We start from the raw sequence: 5461 nt of genomic DNA, 5'->3' as shown, positions 1-5461 counted from the left end.
CAGGAACCAGCATGGAACAAGAGTCCTCTTCGCTGTCTTAAATATAGAAGGAAATGGTGTGGGGACGGCAACCAAGTTTCTCACTTCCTGCACCATTTCCTTAACCACTAGGCACCATGCAAAATGTAAGGCTTCTATTTGATAGTGCCCTCCCCACTCTCATGCACATAGTTGAGGGATTAGGCTGTGTTTCTCTGAAAAGATAAAGCGATAAGAAATGAGTTTGAAAAGGGGGAACCTACATTGTCATTCCTTTGAAGATGAAATTCACACTTCCTTGACTTTTTGAAAGAAAGAATTTACACGCCTAACCCAGATTTGAACTTAACAGGTAGGTAAAGCTGTATTCTTTGTTGGTGTAAATTGCTACTGTTTTATTCAAGAATTTCATCTTTTTGTTGCTCTTGTTGAAAGCAGGTATTTGATGACCTGATTATATTGGCTCATCTCCTTACAAAGTTGAATCTGTGAAATCCTAGCTCTCAGCAGGTCAGACCAAACACCAAGCTGTCTTAATGCCTGTGGTTTTATCAATTCATGGGAATTTTGCCACAGACTTCAAAGGCAACAGATTGGAGCCCTGTTTCTGCATGTTGTAATCATTCCCTCTAACTCTGGGGTCTTAGGTTGTACATAGACATAAAAAAGGAATAAAAAAGATTACAAATATTTCATTTTTCCCCCTAGATTGTTCTAAACTGTTACACTCAATTGCACTACTTCACTTTGGTACACATTATCTATGTTTTTCTATCAAAACTTAAAACATCATTAAATTTCTCATTCTAATAAGCTTTACTCTTATTTTTTTTCTTTTCATTTACCTCTCTGCTGATATATTAAAGTTCTGTCCAATCACTGGAAACGCAATCAGATATGATATTTTTTTCAGCTTTCTGATTCCACTGTGTCCTGGTTTCAGCTGGGACAGAGTTAACTTTCTTTTTAGTAGCTGGTGCAGTGCTGGGTTTTGGATTTAGTGTGAGAATGATGTTGATAACACTCCGATGTTTTAGTCATTGCTAAGGAGCGCTTATCCTAAGTTAAGGACTTTTCCGTTTCCCATGCTCTGCCAGCAAGCAGGTGTGCAAGGAGCTGGGAGGGAGCATGGCCAGGACAGCTGACCCGAACTAGCCAAAGGGGTATTCCATACCATGGAACGTCATGCCCAGTATATAAACAGGGGGGAGTTGGCCGGGCGGTGCGGATCGTGGCTCGGGAACTAACTGGGCATCGGTCAGCGGGTGGTGAGCAATTGCATTGTGCATCACTGGTGGGGGTTTTTTTTGTTTGTTTGTTTGTTTTTCCCTACCACAAGGGGTAGCGTGGCCGAGCGGTCTAAGGCGCTGGATTAAGGCTCCAGTCTCTGCGGGGGCGTGGGTTCGAATCCCACCGCTGCCAGGTCCCTTTTATACAAAAAAGACAGCTCGCTTAGCGAAGGATGAAAGTGAAGCAGGGCCATCACGAGAACAGGAGGAAGAGGCAGAACCGGAGATAATCACTCGATCCCTATCCCCGAGTGAGCTGTGAGATATGCGAAAAGATTTCAGCCGTCGTCCAGGTGAACACATCATCACCTGGTTGCTCCGATGCCGTCATCTGGGCTGGTAGCTTGGAATTAGAGGGTAAGGAGGCCAAGCAGTTGGGATCCCTTTCTAGGGAAGGGGGTATTGACAAGGCAATTGGAAAAAAAACACAAGCCCTCAGCCTCTGGAGGCGACTTCTATAGGTGTGAGGGAAAGGTACCCCTTCAAGGAAGATGTTGTATGTCAACCAGGCAAGTGGACCACCATGGAGAGAGGTATCCAGTACCTGAGGGAATTAGCTGTGCGGGAAATGGTTTGTTATGACCCAGATGATGGGCGGTTACCCACAGATCCAGATGAAGTCCAATGTACACGACCCATGTGGTGGAAGTTTGTATGAAGCGCACCATTGTCGTATGCCAGTGCATTGGCAGTAATGGACTGGAAAGATGAGGAGGGACCAACAGTAGATGAATTGGCTCGCCGACTTCAGCAATACGAAGAAAGTCTCACTTCCTCCCTCGTTGTGGCCTGAATGAAGTCACACCACCGCTGAGTGCTGCCGTGCCAGACATGCTAGAACTTCAATATGAACTGGAATCAAAAGCAGCCAAGTGGTACGCCACAATTGATATCGCTAATGCATTTTTTTCAATCCCTTTGGCAGCAGAGTGCCGGCCACAGTTTGCTTTCACTTGGAGGGGCATCCAGTACACCTGGAATCGACTGCCCCAGGGGTGGAAACACAGCCCCACCATTTGCCATGGACTAATCCAGAATGCACTGGAAAAAGGTGGAGCTCCAGAACACCTGCAGTACATTGATGACATCATCGTATGGGGCAACACAGCAGAAGAAGTTTTTGAGAAAGGGGAGAAAATAATCCAAATCCTTCTGAAAGCTGGTTTTGCCATAAAACAGAGTAAGGTGAAGGGACCCGCACAGGAGATTCAATTTTTAGGAATAAAATGGCAAGATGGACGTCGTCACATCCCAATGGATGTGATCAACAAAATAGCAGCTATGTCTCTACCAACTAGTAAACAGGAAACGCAAGCTTTCTTAGGTGTTGTAGGTTTTTGGAGAATGCATATTCCAAATTATAGTATGATTGTAAGCCCTCTCTATCAAGTGACCCGGAAGAAGAACGATTTTAAATGGGGCCCTGAACAACAACAAGCCTTTGAACAGATTAAACGGGAGATAGTTCATGCAGTAGCCCTTGGGCCGGTCCGGGCAGGACCAGATGTTAAAAATGTGCTCTACACCGCAGCCGGGGAGAATGGCCCTATGTGGAGTCTCTGGCAGAGAGCACCTGGGGAGACCCGAGGTCGACCTCTAGGGTTTTGGAGTCGGGGATATCGAGGATCTGAGGCCCGCTATACTCCAACTGAAAAGGAGATATTAGCAGCATATGAAGGAGTTCGAGCTGCTTCAGAAGTGGTTGGTACTGAAACACAGCTCCTATTAGCACCCCGACTGCCAGTGCTGGCTGGATGTTCAAAGGGAAGGTCCCTTGTACACATCATGCAACTGATGCTACATGGAGTAAGTGGATTGCACTGATCACACAACGAAGTCGAATAGGAAACCCCAGTTGCCCAGGAATTCTGGAAGTGATCACAGACTGGCCAGAAGGCAAAGATTTTGGAATATCACCAGAGGAGGACGTAACACGTGCTGAAGAGGCCCCAATGTATAATAAACTGCCAGAAAATGAGAGGCAATATGCCCTCTTCACTGATGGGTCCTGTCGCATTGTAGGAAAGCATCGGAGGTGGAAGGCGGCTGTATGGAGTCCTATACGACAAGTTGCAGAAACTGCAGAAGGAGAAGGTGAAGCGAGTCAATTTGCAGAGGTGAAAGCCATTCAGCTGGCTTTAGACATCGCTGAACGAGAAAAATGGCCAATACTTTATCTCTATACTGACTCATGGATGGTGGCAAATGCTCTGTGGGGGTGGTTGCAGCAATGGAAGCGGAGTAATTGGCAACGCAGAGGTAAACCCATCTGGGCTGCTGCATTGTGGCAAGATATTGCTGCCCGGCTAGAGAACCTGGTTGTGAAAGTACGTCATGTAGATGCCCACGTACCTAAGAGCCGGGCCACTGAAGAACATCAAAACAATCAACAGGTAGACAAGGCTGCTAGGATTGAAGTAGCTCAGGTAGATCTGGATTGGCAGCGTAAGGGTGAATTATTCATGGCTCGGTGGGCCCACGACACCTCAGGCCATCAGGGAAGAGATGCAACATATAGATGGGCTCGCAATCGAGGGGTGGACCTGACCATGGACACTATCGCACAGGTCATCCATGAATGTGAAACATGTGCTGCAATTAAGCAAGCCAAGCGGTTAAAGCCTCTTTGGTATGGAGGACGATGGCTGAAATACAAATATGGAGAGGCCTGGCAGATTGACTATATCACACTCCCACAAACCCGTCAAGGTAAGCGCTATGTGCTTACAATGGTGGAAGCAACCACCGGCTGGCTGGAAACATATCCCGTGCCCCATGCCACCGCCCGGAACACTATCCTGGGCCTTGAAAAGCAAATCTTATGGCGACACGGTACCCCAGAAAGAATTGAGTCAGACAACGGGACTCACTTCCGGAACAATCTTATAGACACCTGGGCCAAAGAGCACGGCATTGAGTGGGTATATCACATCCCCTATCATGCACCAGCCTCCGGGAAAATTGAGCGATACAATGCGTTGTTAAAGACTACATTGAGAGCAATGGGTGGTGGGACTTTCAAACATTGGGATACCCATCTAGCAAAGGCCACCTGGTTAGTCAACACTAGAGTATCTGTCAATCGAGCTGGCCCTGCCCAATCAGAACTTTTACGTACTGTAGAAGGGGATAAAGTCCCTGTAGTGCACATAAAAAATATGCTAGGAAAAACAGTTTGGGTTACTCCTGCCTCAGGCAAAGGCAAACCCATTCGTGGGATTGCTTTTGCTCAAGGGCCTGGGTGCACTTGGTGGGTGATGCGGAAGGATGGGGAAGTCCGATGTGTGTCTCAAGGGGATTTGATTTTAGGTGAGAACAGCCAATAGATTAAATTGTATGCTATTAATTGCTATATAATCCTGCTACTGTATGTCATCATTATTATAACTGTTATGTGCTATATTAATGGTATTACAGTAAGAATTACTTAGATTAATGAAGAATGAACTTTGACAAAACTGAGTGAAGTGCAGTATAGTGATGGAACCAGGACTGACTTCAGCATGCAACAATCCGACACCACACACCATCCTCCTGCTGCGCCCAATGTCACCTGCCTGCCACATCACACCGAAGCCCAATCCTGTTCTGCCGACTGAGCGGAGTTTGCATCATCCCTCCTGTCCAGACAGACTGTTACGATAGATGGAGCTCAAAGTCATGGACCAAATGAACTCAACAGACATTTGATAGAGATGGCCCATAGACCGCGGGAATGATATCTATATGTATATATTAAAAGACAGGAAAGGTGATGGTGATTAATTGGAAATGTATCGGAAAGTGTGGGATCTGGGCATAACGTAAATGGTATAGAATAAGGGGTGGATATTGTCCTGGTTTCGGCTGGGACAGAGTTAACTTTCTTTTTAGTAGCTGGTACAGTGCTGTGGTTTGGATTTAGTGTGAGAATGATGTTGATAACACTCCGATGTTTTAGTCGTTGCTAAGTAGCGCTTATCTTAAGCCAAGGACTTTTCAGTTTCCCATGCTCTGCCAGCAAGCAGGTGTGCAAGGAGCTGGGAGGGAGCAGAGCCGGGGCAGCTGACCTGAACTAGCCAAAGGGTATTCCATACCATGGAACGTCATGCCCAGTATATAAACAGGGGGAGTTGGCCGGGCGGCGCGGATCGCGGTTCGGGAACTAACTGAGCATCGGTCAGCGGGTGGTGAGCAATTGCATTGTGCATCAC

The 5461-nt window shown here is 46.7% G+C and overlaps 1 non-coding gene across 1 annotated transcript; it reads left to right on the top strand.

Annotated features, from left to right (window-relative positions):
- The first annotated feature begins 1319 nt into the window (after positions 1-1319).
- TRNAL-AAG (transfer RNA leucine (anticodon AAG)) lies at positions 1320-1401 on the top strand. The gene has a single exon. It is a non-coding gene; the product is annotated as a tRNA-Leu (tRNA).
- The last annotated feature ends 4060 nt before the right edge of the window (positions 1402-5461 follow it).

Source organism: Gymnogyps californianus, chromosome 2 (assembly GCF_018139145.2).
Source record: "Gymnogyps californianus isolate 813 chromosome 2, ASM1813914v2, whole genome shotgun sequence".
Classification (NCBI taxonomy): domain Eukaryota; kingdom Metazoa; phylum Chordata; class Aves; order Accipitriformes; family Cathartidae; genus Gymnogyps; species Gymnogyps californianus.
Note: the sequence above shows the minus strand (reverse complement) of the source record. Positions and strands in the feature narration are given on the sequence as shown.